At 44.3% G+C, this 15811-nt stretch overlaps 1 protein-coding gene across 5 annotated transcripts in view; it reads right to left on the reverse strand.

Moving 5' to 3' along the window:
• The window catches only part of ZFAND6 (zinc finger AN1-type containing 6), a 68356-nt gene that overhangs the window by 37340 nt on the left and 15205 nt on the right, over nucleotides 1-15811 (reverse strand). The gene's annotated exons all lie outside the window — the stretch shown is intronic.

Below are 15811 nucleotides of genomic sequence, written 5' to 3' on the forward strand. Positions count from 1 at the left end.
AGATACAGTTGGCTGCCATTTTGACTGAAGAAGGCAGACTGAACTTTTCAAAACTGCACTGATTTGTTTGTTTGTTAGATATGCTGAGCAACGCTGGATACAAGGCTGCTAGTACCAGATAGTAACTCTAAAAAAGAGAAATGAGTATATATCCTAGTAGGTTTATAGAAGGTGATACAGAATATAATAGGGTTACCAGACGTCCCCGGTTCCTGGGGACAGTCCCCAGATTTGCAAATCTCTCCCCGGACAAATTCTGTCTCCAGAATGTCCCCAGATTTGCAAATCTGTTCCTGGGAAATGTGGCAGTGGCAGCTTCAGCAGGCTGGACCCAGCATGGTAGCGCAGTTGGCTCTGGCTGGCTCCGGGCTGCTGCTGCCGCCGCCACTACCAAAGGGGAACTGGGGACCTCCGGCGGTACAGATCTCCCTTTCCCTTTTGTTTTGACTGGTGGGGGGGGTCGGGAGTTGCGGGCAGGGGGCCGTTGCCCAGGAGGGGTGCAAGGCGCGCAGTTTTCTCTGCCAGGCAAGGTGCAAAGCCCTTCTTTTTCACCCTGTGTAACATAAATGTGCACAATTCTTTAAAAACTGGGCAACGGTGCACCACATGCCCATGACTCCCGAGCCTCCCCCAATCTCCTGCCCCCCCCTTTGTTTTGACAGATCAGGGGAGGCTCGGGAGCTGCAGGGTGGGCAGGTATTGCCCAGTTTTTTAAAAAAAAACTCTGCACATTTATGTTTCACAGGATGTGAAAGAAGGGCTTTGCATCTTTATACAATATGCATGTGTGCTTGGGCCCAGGGTCTTTTGCCTCACCATCCCCACTACTGACTCCCTGTTGCTACTCAGCTTCAAAAAGAAAAAAAAGTGCCCCCAGATTCACTGAAAAAAATATATAATACCTTCCTTTGAAGCCTGATTCCTCCACCCTAAGAGATGGTAATTTCTTAACTTTTTTAAAGAGAGAGAGAAAGAGGAGATTTTAGTGCAGCCAACTGACACGTTTTCCCTCTTAAACTTTACAATAGTGCCAAATTACACCCTACAGAAGACACAGAGTAGCTGCTAAATGTCTCCTTTTGTCACCTTCTCCCCTATAATTAATGGTTACAGGTAGGTAGCCGTGTTGGTCTGGATCGAAGTAAAATAAAAAAATTCCTTCAGTAGCACCTTAAAGACCAACTAAGTTTTTATTTTGGTATGAGCTTTCGTGTGCATGCACACTTCTTCAGATATCTGAAGAAGTGTGCATGCACACGAAAGCTCATACCAAAATAAAAACTTAGTTGGTCTTTAAGGTGCCTATAATTAATGTTTCATTTGCCTATGATGTTGCATTATGAGTTTCCCTGTTCTGCCCCCCACATACACCCCTAAAGGCAAATGCTGCGAATTGGGAAAAGTCAGGGTGGGTGTCACCACGGGTTGCAGTGGCTTCTGCTGGAGTATTCTGCAACAAGAAACGGACACTGTAGTAGTACATTCGTGCTGGATTTACACTGGACCACCCACAGATAATTGTGCTTCATTAGTTGCTCTGCAATGCCCCTCCAATGCTAGCACAATATTGCCGTCTGGAGGGGCACCCTGGCACTACAGCGCAACTGAAGTGGGACAAGCACCCTTCCACCATGTCCAGAACATTTTTGGTATAAAAAAAGAGTTGCAGGATTTCAGCAGGGAGCTGCAGGATGGGCGCAGAACAGAAACAAAGCAACACGAACACCCTGAAACGTTTGAAGCTGCAAACAGGATTTCAAGGGGGGAATCGCCTACACCTGTCCCCAATACCATTATGAGCACAAATTATCATCAATGCACAATAAAAATGTGGAAAAATCTATTCTAAAAGTTGGCACAAAAAAGGACATCAGGAAGGGCCCAATCATGTCACAGGTAAGTGAGGTTATGTGTAACATGGAGAAAGAAAGAAAACACAGCACTGGGCATCTGTCCCACGACCTGCCATAATAAGTCATCTGACCCTTAGCTAAAAGTTTGAACAGAAGATTCAAAAGCAGTTGCTGGAAAGGCTGAACCTGATCAACAAACATCACAGAACACCCCTAGCTACCGTAAGAGCCTTGGGAAAGTACTAGCTTCAATTAAAAACAACAACAGTACAAACTTTTTGTACTAATGACAAAAGTCATCACAGAAATTGTTTACCTGATTTGATATTAAGATTTAATTTTAATTTATTACGAGCCCTTCCCCCTAAGGCCCTATGGGGAGGGTTGCCACCATTTAAAAATGCAACATTAAAAACAATTTAAAAACCGAATGAAGTCACAAAAGCTAGGGTGGGTTCAAGAAATACGCAGCTCAGGTGTCAAGAGGCGAGGGTAAAAGAGGCAAGACTAGAAAAGCAGGCCTTTTACTGCTCATTTTGCCTTTTCACCAGCAGAGACAGTGATACATAAAAAAGCTTTCATTAATGAAAAGAAGTGTCCCCAGTATGTTTTCCATTCTGTCCAGCTTAAGCTGCTTTGACTAGTATGACAGATAATACGACGATAAGACTATGAGATTGTGCTAGGAAGAAGGAAGGATTTTTTTGTTTTGGCTGCTTCTGCTACACACACACACACACACAGCTGAAAAGACATTTTGTTCTGTCTGGTATCAAACCTTCTATCTCTCGGCGCTAAACAGACCTATGATAATACAGTACGTTAGCACAATATGGATTGTTTAAAAAGGTAATTTTATACATTACAGTGAACCACAAGCTTGCTGACCTCGTGCTGATTTTTTGTTATTCCAAACACCAAAACAGGTAGTTTAATTATTTAAGGCACTTTTGAGCCACCTTGCAAAGTATAAATATTTTCCAAAAGTACTGTACAAACGTAAAATAAAAACATTTCAAAACAGACATCAAAATTCGCAATCAAGATACACTTTTAACAGAGGAGCAACACAGCCACTTGAACTCAAGCCAGCCAGCTGTTACCTTGCAGCAGCCGTTAAATACGCTTGTGTTTTTGCTCCTCATTCCAGCACTGGGCTAGGAAGAAAGCCTCTTCCTATGGCAGCACTGCAGTGGGGAGGAAAGACCTTCCCAAAACTGGGCGCCTCTTCTGTCTGAACCAGCCAAGAGACAGGTTTACAACTTCAGTGAGAGAGAATTAGGCCAGCGTGAGAACACTGAACAGGATATTCCTACCCTGACTTCAGACACAATATCAAACCATGTTTTTGTTGTGACAAACCAACATCTGACAAACCATGGTTTTGAGTGGCCATTCAAACTAGGAACTGAAACTACAGTGTGAAGCTGGTTTGCAAACCACAGTTTGAGGAAGCTGTGGTTTGGCCTTGCCCCCCAAGTGGCAAACCATTGCTTGGGGTGTTGCTTGGCCTTCTAGGATCAGCAGCATAGCTAGCTGCCTGGCTGCCTGGGGGGGGGGCGGGGTGTCCGGAGCAAGCCGTGGGGTGAGGCAGTCTTGCTTGCGTTGGGGCTTCTCCTCCATGGCGGCGGCCGCATTGGTGGCCATTGGTGGTGGTCAGCCCCGCCCATCCTGCTGCCCCCCACCCAGCCTGCTGCCCGGGGCGGCATGACCCCGCCCCCTATTACTACACCACTGTCTAGGATCCAGGGCAAACCACTGCACAAATCATTGTCTGCCTGCATGTCTACAATTTGTGTCATGGTTTGGAGTCTAAACTGTGGTTTGCGCAACCAGGTGTTACCTCTGAATCAACCCACTACATTCCAAAGACCCACTCATAAAATGCATAATAATGTTTTAGGTATTAGGCCTGGATTTAGGCCGCTGAATAAAAGTGTTGAGATTTCCAGGAAGCAGCTGATCATTCCCAGTAGCACCTTTTCCAACCTTGAACTACCTGCTTCAAATTTATCATTATATAAAATGAATAACCTTTAATGATCAGATGTCTCAATTCCAGGTTCTGCGAATTCAGAGGCTGCCTGCCCAGTCTCCTGCTTCTGCCCAAAATTATTCTGTGCCAATTCAAACCCAATTCATGCAGCAGCAAGGAAACTGCTGCACTATGGCTCTTCATGCAAGTGAGATACAGTCATACTTTGGTTCTCAAACCGTTCCGGAAGTCTGTTCGACTTCCGAAAATGATTGAAAACCAAGGCGCACTCAATCGGAAGCCGCAGAAGCTGTGTCGGACGTTTGGGTTCCAAAGAACGTTAAAAAACCGGAACACTTACTTCCGGGTTTTCGGCGCTCGGGAGCCAAAACGTATAAGTACCAAGGCGTTCGAGAACCAAAGTACAACTGTATTCATTTTGCTCAATCAATAAATGAACAAGTAGCTATTGGTAACACACACAACTGAGACTCTAACATGACTAATTCATTCAGTCTCCCCTTAATTACAATGGCTTTCCCTTGACACACTAGTCCTCCAGGGACAAGGAGTCGTCATTTCAAAACACAAGGGAACATCCAAACACTTATTCCCGCTATTTCCAACCCCCCCAAAAGCTCAGTCTTGCAAGGACTGTACCATATCATGAAGTTAATTCCCCATGTCTCTGAACCAGTTCCAAGCCACAGGAGACAAGTCATCATCCCTTAAACTGAAAATAAGTGGTGGAGGACAACCTTGGATTATCATGGTTCCTACCAAGTGCAGACCCAATTGCCAAAACAAGCAGGCACTGAAGGCCCTATTTATATCACAAGTTTGAGGTGCATTGGCAAAGTTTTTGTGCTGGTGTTTCCCAAGCTTTTGATACCCAAAGCACCAACACAGACTCCCAGACTGAAATCGGACACACTTCACACAATGAACAGGCATTCTTCTTAGGAACACAGAAGCTGCATTGGCCCATCTACCTCCGTACTGCCTACAATGAGTGGAAGTGGCTCTCCAAGGCTTTGAGCCAGGGAATCTTCAGCAAGGCAAATGCTCCATCACTAAGCAATGGTCCCAACTTTCCTTGTTATTGCAGAATAGTTAATATTAATTATGGGGTCCACACCCTGTGACCCATCCCTCAAGGCAATGATGGTGCTTCTGGGATTCTTCTATGTCCATCAGCTGCACTGCGTGAGAGACCACTGCCATGGTGGTAATCATTAGGTCCAGTCACAGACGATTCTGGGGTTGCAGCGCTCATCTCGCTTTACTGGCCAAGAGAGCCGGCGTACAGCTTCCAGGTCATGTGGCCAGCATGACTAAGCTGCTTCTGGCGAAGCAGAGCAGCGCACGGAAGCCCCATTTACCTTCCCGCCGGAGCGGTACCTATTTATCTACTTGCACTTTTTTGACGTGCTTTCGAACTGCTAGGTTGGCAGGAGCAGGGACCGAGCAACGGGAGCTCACCCTGTCGCGGGGATTTGAACCACCAACCTTCTGATCGGCAAGCCCTAGGCTCTGTGGTTTAGCCGTGGTAGTAGGACCACTTAAATTAATGAACATAACTGGAGTAAGTCCATTAATTTCAACAGGTTTGCTCTGAGTAAAAATTGGTTGCATACCATATGAACCTATAGTCTGACCCTGCAGGGTGCTTCTTACGTTTTCAGGGTTTTTCTAGTCCACGGATGATGACATTCATTTTTTCAAGGGCAGTTCAGCCCCATTCACATCACCCAGGAAGCCCCCATAAAAGGCAAGTCCTATCTGCACTATACATTCAAAGCAGTATCACACCACTTTAAACAGTCATGGCTTCCCAAAAGGAATGCCAGGAAGTTTAGTTTGTTATGGGTGCTGAGAGTTGTTAGGAGACTCCCCTCGGCCCCCCTCCCCATTTCTCTTCAAAGGGCTACAATTCTCAGAGTGGTTTAACTATCTCTTTTTTATTATTTCATTTATTTATTCAATTTGTATACTGTCCTATGTCCTCAGGTCTTGGGGTGGTCCACAATATAAAAACAAAAAATACGCAATCAAAATAAAAACAAAAACAACCTAATAACCCGCTGCCAACACATTTTAAAAGGGCACTGGATGTCAATCAGCCAAAGGCCTAGTTAAAGAGAAATGTTTTTGCCTGGTACCTAACGGTGTATTGTTTTATTATTATTCTATTATTGTGTTATTATAGTATTATGATTTTATATATTATACTGTATATTATATATTATAATTGTTTATTATTATTATTATTATTATTATTATTATTATTATTATGAAGTTTGGATTTGATATCCCGCTTTATCACTATCCGAAGGAGTCTCAAAGCAGCTAACATTCTCCTTTCCCTTTCTCCCCCACAACAGACACCCTGTGAGGTAGGTGGGGCTGAGAGACTTCAGAGAAATGTGACTAGCCCAAAGTCACCCAGCAGCTGCATGTGGAGGAGCGGAGATGCGAACCTGGCTCCCCAGATTATGAGTCTACCACTCTTAACCACTACACCACACTGGCTCTCTAGTTATTAGTAGTTATTATTACTACTACTATTATTATTACTAGTATTATTACTAGTTATTATTACTAGTATTATTACTAGTTATTATTACTAGTATTATTACTAGTTATTATTACTAGTTATTACTACTAGTAGTAGTTATTACTACTACTGCTACTACTATTAGTAGAGGCGGCACACAAAGGAGGGCTTCAGAAGATGATCTCAGGGTCCAGGTGGGTTCATATGGAAAGCAGCAGCCCTTGAGGTATTGCAGTCCTGAGCCATTTAAGGCTTTATAGGTCAAAAGGTAAAGGACTCCTGGACTGTTAAGTCCAGTCAAAATCAACTATGGGGTTGCGGTGCTCATTTCACATTTCAGGCCAACGGAGCTGGTGTTCGTCCACAGACAGCTTTCTGGGTCATGTTGCTAGCATGACTAAACCGCTTCTGATGCAACAGAACACCATGACAGAAGCCAGAGTGCACGGAAACGCCATTTACCTTCCCACCGCAGTGGTACCTATTTATCTGCTTGCACTGCAGTGCTTTTGAACTGCTAGGTTGGCAGGAGCTGGGACAGAGCAACAGGAGCTCACCCCATTGCACAGATTCAAACTGCCGACCTTCCGATCGGCAAGCCCAAGAGGCTCAGTGGTTTAGACCACAGCGCCACCTGCATATACCGGTAATGATGGTGCCAGACGAACCTCCCTCTTCTCTGGGAACTGTAGCTCTGTGAGAGGACTGGGGTTTCCTAACCACTCTCAGCACCCTTAACAAATCACACTTCCCAGAAGGCTTTGGAGAAAACGGTGACTTTGAAGTGGCATGATACTGCTTTCAATGTATAATGTCGGTGTGGCCATAGTTTGAGGATAGCTGTTTTAAGCCATTCAGACATGGTTTTGTGCTAGCAAAGGAACTCCTTTTGTTCTAGGTGTTTGTTTTGGCAAAGCAGAACACACTCCAAAGGGCTTGGCCGCCCCCCCCCTCTCCTAGCAACACAGAGGATTCCAGTCCCTACACTTTGATCCGAACACAAAGTTCAAGATTTCAATTGTTTGTGGACACAAGAGAACAGACTCACAAAGCCGCTTTGGAGGAGAGCTAAAGGGAGTGGAGGAAGGAGGAGGTTTTTCACTTCTCTGCAATAACCGACTAATAGACCTTTGCTTCTCCATTTCTAAACAATCGAAATTCAGGAAAAACAAGGCAAGCAAGGTCAGCAGATACAAGCAGCAAGGAAAACCTGATTCCTACTCTCCTCCGTATACTCATTTAGAGCTTCCAGAGGGGTAGTTGCATTTCTGGGTTTTGTTGCAACAGACGAAATGTCCTGTGCAGTGTTAGAAACTCAGATATATAAGCTAGGCATCAAATGGCTTCTTTAACCAAGGTTACAGTCGCCAAAACAGAATGTCTGGTTGCCATTTTTGGACAAAACGGCTCTAAAGTCTTATGGACTGATTGTGATTGATTATCAGTTAAACATCTGGCTAGTTCAGATGACAACCTTGAGCTAGATTAAGAGCTTTGAGAACTTAAGAAAAGTCACTTGATCCAGGGAGAGCCCACATACTGGCCTATTCCAACCTCTTTTTCTTAACAGTGACATGGACCATTCTAAGAATATTCTTCACAACTGTGAGCAGGGCAGTGGGGTTGGATAAGTGAAGGCAAGTGACAACAATTAACTATGACGGCTCCTGCTCAAGCCGCACAGAAAAAGCATTTTGGTTTCTGAAATTCATTCTGATTGTGCAGCTAAAATATAATGGATAGGATTTTACAGGATGAAGTATTACTGTAGTTAGGGTTGCCATATTTCCAAAAGTAAAAACCAGGACACCACAAAAGTTGTTCAGCTTTTTTCAGGAAGACCCCAAAATTGTCTTTTTTTTAAAGGAACCCCCTCCCCAAATTGCTGAGCTTTCTTTACAAAACCCCCCAAAGTTGTTGAGCTTTTAATAAATAAAATTTGTTTATAATTTGTCATAATAAATTTGTTGGTGTTTAAGATGACCTCCAGATGCTGGAGGACTACAAATCCCATCATCCTCGACCATTGCCCAGACTGGCTGAGGCTGATGCAAGTTGGATTCTGACAGCATCTGATGACCTACCCCTACTTTAAGGTGTCCTTAAAGTTACAAGGAAGGTGATTGCTATTTGTTTCACTAGTACTTTTGAAGTCCATAAAGAAATGCAGTTTTGCGAGTTTCAAAATTCAAGTCATGTTTTTAGAGCGTTCTTTTAGATAGGTGATGGCAATGCAAAGAACAAACACCGCCACCATCTATGAGACTTTTAAAATATGGTGCCCATACTGAAAATTTTGTTTTCTAGCAGGAGTGGTTAACCCCCAGTTCTCCAGATGTTGCTGAACTACTTTTGTCCATTACTATGGGCTATGCTGGATTGGAGATGATGGGAGTTCTAGTCCAACAGCATCTGCAGGTCCACAATTTAGCCCTAACTTATCCACAGCTCTTAAACTATATCACTTAGTTACAGTTTTAACACATGTAGTGCTTCATAGTCCTTTCACTTGTTCTGTCGTCCTCTGGTGCCGACAGTAATTATTCCCATTTCACAGATGGGAACTGAAACATGAAAAAAGGATGTGCATAGAAAGTTCACAGGGCAATAGGGGGTTAAATTTGGGTTCCCGCAGACAGGACTTTTTCTAGTGGTAATCAGTGACAGCTGATGCTGGAGGGGCAAGGGCATTTCAGGGTTTGTGCATACCTGCGGGGGGGGGGGGGGAACTTCACTACACATTTGCAACTGAACTAGGCTCCTCATCCAACCCAGTTCACTCTGCAGTTGTCTGGGAGTATTCCTAGATTCCCACCTGGCACTGGAGTCTGAAGCAGCTCCTGTGGCTAGGAGTGCGACAGCCTAATGCAGTGGTTCTCAAACTTGCGTCTCCAGCTGTTGTTGGACTACAGCTCCCATCATCCCTAGCTAGTAGAACCATTGGTCAGGAATGGTGGGAGTCAGAGTCCCAACAACCTGGAGACCCAAATTTGAGAAACACTGGCCTAATGGGATCATGTGCTTCCTGTCTTGAAAGTGCTGTACTGGACACCAGTGAGCTACTGGGCCCAATTCAATGTGTTGGTACTGTAAGATATGCTCTGTACGTGAAGGCAGATGACCCTTATTTAGAACAAACTCAAACACGGATTAGGCGTGAGAAAAGCCCATCAGAAATCTAAGGCCTCGGTTGCCTCAAGGTCTAATCCCCAGATTCATGTGAACTGGAACACATCAAGCACTCCTTCAATGTTAAAAATGCAGCCATCTTGGAACTTTCTACCACATGTGGTAGTTATGTGACTCTGCAACCGTTTTTTAGAATACAATCTTTCATTACTGAATAGTCCATTCTATGTACCCCACAGTTAGCTCTGTTAATGTTTTTTGATGGGGAGAACAGAGACTGCAAAAAGATAATGATTTCATTAAGATTTGGTGCATATTTATTGCCTAAAGTGAAAAATCATAAGCAGATATACAACTGCTGGAAATGCAAGATAATCTTTGGAATACTACTACTACTAATAATAATAATAATAATAATAATAATAATAATAATAATTTATTTATACCCCGCCCATCTGGCTGGGTCTCCCCAGCCACTCTGGGCGGCTTCCAACAGAATATTAAAATACAATAATCTATGAAACATTAAAAGGTTCCCTAAACAGGGCTGCCTTCAGATGCATTCTAAAAGTCTGGTACGGTAGTTGTTTTTCTCTTTGACATCTGGTGAGAGGGCGTTCCACAAGGCGGGTGCCACTATCGAGAAGGCCCTCCGCCTGATTCCCTGTAACTTGCCTTCTCACAGTGAGGGAACCGCCAGAAGGCCCTCGGCAGTGGACCTCAGTGTCCGGGCAGAACGATGGGGGTGGAGGCGCTCCTTCAGGTATACTGGACCGAGGCCATTTAGGGCTTTAAAGGTCAGCACCAACATTTTGAATTGTGCACGGAAACAATGTAGGTCTTTCAAGACGGGTGTTAAGTGGTCTCAGCGGCCGCTCCCAGTCACCAGTCTAGCTGCCGCATTCTGGATTAGTTGTAGTTTCTGGGTCACCTTCAAAGGTAGCCCCACGTAGAGTGCATTGCAGTATTCCAAGTGAGAGAACTCGAGCATGCACCACTCTGGCGAGACCGTCTGCAGGCGTGTAGGGTCTCAGCCTGCGTACCAGATGGAGCTGTTAAACAGCTGCCCTGAACACAGAATTGACCTGTGCCTCCATGGACAGCTGCGAGTCCAAAATGACTCCCAGGCTGCGCACCTGGTCCTTCAGGGGCACAGTCACCCCATTCAGGACCAGGGAGTCCTGCACACCTGCCCACCTCCTGTCCCCCCAAAACAGTACTTCTGTCTTGTCAGGATTCATGCTCAATCTGTTAGCCGCCATCTATCCTCCAACCACCTCCAGGCACTCACACAGGACCTTCACCACCTTCACTGGCTCCGATTTGAGAGAGAGGTAGAGCTGGGTATCATCCGCATACTGGTACACCCAGCCCAAACGCCCTGATGCTCTCTCTCAGCGGCTGCACGTAGATGTTGAAAACCATGGGGGGAGGACAGAACCCTGAGGCACCCCACAAGTGAGAGCCCAGGGGTCTGACCAATCATCCCCCTCCACCACTTTCTGAACACAGCCCAGGAGGAAGGAGCGGATCCACTGTATAACAGTGCCCCCAGCTCCCAACCCCTCTAGACGGTCCAGAAGGATGTTATGGTCAATGGTATCAAAAGCCGCTGAGAGATCCAGCAGGACTAGGAAACAGCTCTCACCTTTGTCCCTAGCCCACCGGAGATCGACCAGTGCGACCAAGGCAGTTTCAGTCCCATGATGAGGCCTGAATCCCGACTGGAAGGGATCCAAATGGTCTGCTTCTTCCAGGTATGCCTGGAGTTGTTCAGCAACCACTCGCTCAATCACCTTGCCCAAGAATGGAAGATTTAAGACTGTTCTTAAAATGTTCTTAGTTAACTCTTGCAGTTTTGATTTCAGTGTGTTGTGGGCAGCTAGAGGCCTGGAGTGTTACTTTTGTTTCCATAATGACTGTTATGTCTTTACATGTAATAATTGTTAAAATATATATTTGCTTGCAATGAAAAGAACACATTATAAAATCCAAAATCCTAAATGGCTTGGGACTCAGGTATCTAAAAGAGCGCCTTTCCCCAATATCAACCATCTAAAGTCCTATGGACAACAGTCTCATAATTACATATAAATTCAGTACATGGAACCCAGGTGCATAGTGAATAAATAGATCTAGAAACAGTTGCTGGACAAATTTCAAACTCCTGAACAACTTGCTGCTTGTAGTTTTTCCAGCTCTGGATGTCACCCTCTTTAACAAACCATACTAAGAGAGTATGCACACGTATATTAGATATGCACCTAAGATATATTTTAAGATATGCCCAAGCTATTGTGCTCCCCGCACCTTTAAACGGCAGCCCCTCATGCATGGCATCTCACAAACTGTTTTTGAAAAGCTCCATTTGTTTGGTAAGCGATTTCCCATGAGACAATTTTAAAACTACATTTATATCCTGCCTTTCCTGCAGGGAAAGGATGCATACACAGTTCTTGCCCTCTGTGAGATTGTAGCCTAATGGAGTTTTACTGTATTTATTTATGAAAGTTATCTATATGCAGCCCCCCCACCATTACCTGGGGGTTACATAAATTGGGGAGCACTCCCTAAAAAGTCTCCAAATGCTCCTTTTTTCCTGCACCCCAGCTCTCTCTTCAACTAGAGTCGGAGTTCTGGGGCTGGCTGGAGAATGCACAGGACAGTGGCTTCTGCTGCACTACTGCATGCATCAGCTGCTAGGCAAGGAGGCTGAGCAGCCTAAACTAAGCCCCACTGCTCCTCTGGTCTCTTTGGGACTTCCTCCACCCTCACTGACAATCTCTTCGGGCTCCAGGAAGGGTCTCCTCACAAGTCACTGATTACTATCCAGCTCTCTTCCACCATTTCCTGGTATGATTCTATTTATTCATTAATTTGTTTTCTGGCGCCACATGTATATACAGTCACATATTAGTAAAATGCATGTAAAGGGGGAGGTGCCTGCACAGCTAGTTATTAAAAAAACAAACAAACCCCAGAGTGGTTTACAACCATTGTACATAGAACCATACAATAAAAATCATATTGTTGTTGTTGTTTAGTCGTTTAGTCGTGTCCGACTCTTCGTGACCCCATGGACCATAGCACGCCAGGCACTCCTGTCTTGCACTGCCTCCCGCAGTTTGGTCCCCTTCATGGATCAATGCCTTGTCGTGGCGAAGGGGCTTGAATAACTCAGAGAAGCTATGAGCTATGCCATGCAGGGCCACCCAAGATGGACAGGTCATAGTGGAGAGTTTTGACTAAACGTGATCCACCTGGAGAAGGAACTGGCAAGCCACTCCAGTATCCCTGCCAAGAGAACTCCATGGACAAAGACAACAGGCATATAAAAATCATATTAAAAAGTATTTTAAAAAATTAAAAATCAGCTAACTGTTATGGGCGGATGTATTCTTAATTGTTTGCACAAGCCTGAAGGAATGAAAAGTTTTCAGCAGGCTTTTGAAAGTTGAAACAGAAGGCACTGCTGTTACACTTTATGGGCAGTAAACTTATGTGTTCAAACCTGGGAGGTATGCTCCAACAAACTGAATGGATACTATTTCCAAGTCAGACTAGGTCTGCTCTGTTTTCATGACTTCCAAATAGTACAATTTTATATGCCAACTATATACGTGCTGTTAAAGTGGTTAACTAGAGTTTAGGTTAGATAGGGAAGCAACAATTTTCCTCAAAATGTTCATCTCCCTTAAAAAAAGAAGAATCTGAAAAAGTGTGCATGCACACGAAAGCTCATTAGTTGGTCTTTAAGTTGCTGCTGGAAGGAATTTTTTTATTTTGTTTTTAAAAAAGAAGTTGTTGTTTTTCCGCTGCTTCACAATTTCCAGAAATCGTACATCTTTAGTGGCAATCCGAACCTGGATCTGCCCAGTCCAGTTCTGACACTACACCCCACATCTACACAAAACCAGAGCTAGTTCTCCTGAGAAAACAGATGCATTGGTCTGAGCTGCACCATATCAGACTGCACGGGACGCAGGGTGGGGACTCCTATGGCTGAATGTTCCTCCATTTAAGAAAATTTGACAGCACACAATTCTCTGCACACAGAAAATCAGCAAATCCTTCTCCTGGACAAAGTTGTTTTGGGTCTCCTTGCAGGAAGCTGGAGTTTTGGAGGGATGAACATTCAGTCATGCAAGCCTCCCCCAAACCACAAAATCTTTTGCCTATCCCAACCAGGATTTTCTTATATGGCCCAGACCTAGGCTTACCATTGCATTTTCTGTTTCTAACAAGAGGGCCTTAGTTGTGTGGATCCCACCACAGAACACCCCACCCCACCCCACCCCGGAAACCCCTTGCAGAGGCAAACCCAAACTGCATGCCCCTTGGGGGCAATTCCTTCCACCACTTGCATTCTCCACTAATGGTTGGGAAACGGATTAAAATAGCCGTGTGTTCACCAATTTGGACTTGCATTTTAAAGAAAGGTTCAAGATTCCATTCATTTCAAAGTCCGCCTGCCCCACGGACGCATGATTTCTCAAAACAACATATATGGAGATTCCTTCTCAAAATTTCCCCAGTGCACTGAAAATGTAAAGGAAGAGTGTATGTTGCCGTCCAAAGTATCTGGGGGGCACCGGGTTGGCAAACAGTGTTGTAGCACATCCTGCTGGAGTACTGGTATATTGGCATGGTGGAGTAATACCAGCTCTGTGTGAAGAGGGGCAGAAAGGCTGGCCCTATCTCAGAGAGATGCTCTCCAACCATGACAGCAGACTAATATGTTTATTTTTCAGGGCAGGTTTGGCTTCCACAAGTAGTTTGAGCTTGAACTCTACCCATGCATAGGAAGATTCCAGCAACACCAAGTGAATAGAGGGGGAAAGTCTGAGTTTCAAGGCTAACAGCTGCATGTTTAGTCTAACTCAATTGGCTCATTCACAGCTTACAATGAACACAGGTAAAAGTTGGCTCTATGCATGTACAAGTGTTGGTGTAAGAACGCACACACTTGTTGATTTGCACAGTTCAACTATTGTGCACACAGGTCCACATGTTGCACACTGTTTGAATGAAACCGGTGAACGTCCTTAAGATTATGGTGACAGCTACTAACTTTATGGGAATGCTTTTTTGAGGAGGGATAGAGTGTAGCAAGCCAAAAGCCCTCTCTACTTGACTCAAGCCAACTGCCCAAAAAACCCTTTGCTACAATAACAACAACCCCCTTCCAAAACTCTGGAGGACAACAGGCACTTCCAAGGAACATCCAAACACTGATCTTAAATACTGTACAGAAATGTCTGCTCCAAGTAGGTGAGAATGGCCCATTTCAGGTTTCCCTTCAGTTTTAAGTCATATCTGGTTTAAAAATAAAATAAAAAAGTTTTATGCTGCTTAGGGCAGGCAAAAGGTCAGAAATTTGCCTAATCTGTCCTGGTCACACCACAGAAGCACAAATATCCTGTTGTCTTTGGGGCACTAATCATGCAGTCAGGCCAAGGAAGAGACATTTAACACCCACTCTTCAAGTCAAAACCAACCGGTAAAAACAAAAAACAAAAAACACAGGCACACATTACACAGCACACACAGAGAGAACCTGAATATGTAGAACAACTGTGTTTCTGAGGTTTATGTGCAGCTGATATTGACCAATGCTTGTGAGAAATTCTATTCTTACACTGAAAAGGTAGTAGGATGATAGCTTAGGTAAGCCTCATTCTGGGAAATCAGCATTAAAAAGAGGCACTCACTCAGGAATGTCAACTTTGAACACACACCAGTCCCAAACCCCGAAAAAATACACAGGGACCTACATATTTTCACAAATTTCTCCTCCATCCTCTTGTAAATAAACATACCGAAACAATATATTTATCTGTATAAATACGATCTTGAAGATGCAGGAGAAAAGGGGGAAAGCATTTAAAACCAGATGATTTTATTTTATAAGGAAAAAATGTCATTCTCTCCCCTCCCCTCCCTGAGCAATAACAATAATCATCAGTTCAAAAGAAATTAAGAGGTTAAACACAGACCAAGGAGATTTAAGAGCTGCAGCGGCACAGAAAAATTAAAATACAGACCCAACAGCCCACAACACTGTAGAAATAGCCACATATACAGAAAAATCACTTTTCTGTATAAAGAAGGAGGTTTAAATTGGAGATTGGTGAAAACATAAACTCAAGTCAAGTTTGTGTCTGGACACCTGATTTCCTGTCCAAAGACCCCTTTTGTTCTGCTTCCCTGCATAAATTTTAATATCCTGCCAGCACCACAAAACGAACAATGGCAAAATCAGCCGAAAGCACGCTGACCAAACAGTCTCGGAGTCAA

This window comes from Zootoca vivipara, chromosome 14 (genome assembly GCF_963506605.1).
Source record: "Zootoca vivipara chromosome 14, rZooViv1.1, whole genome shotgun sequence".
Classification (NCBI taxonomy): domain Eukaryota; kingdom Metazoa; phylum Chordata; class Lepidosauria; order Squamata; family Lacertidae; genus Zootoca; species Zootoca vivipara.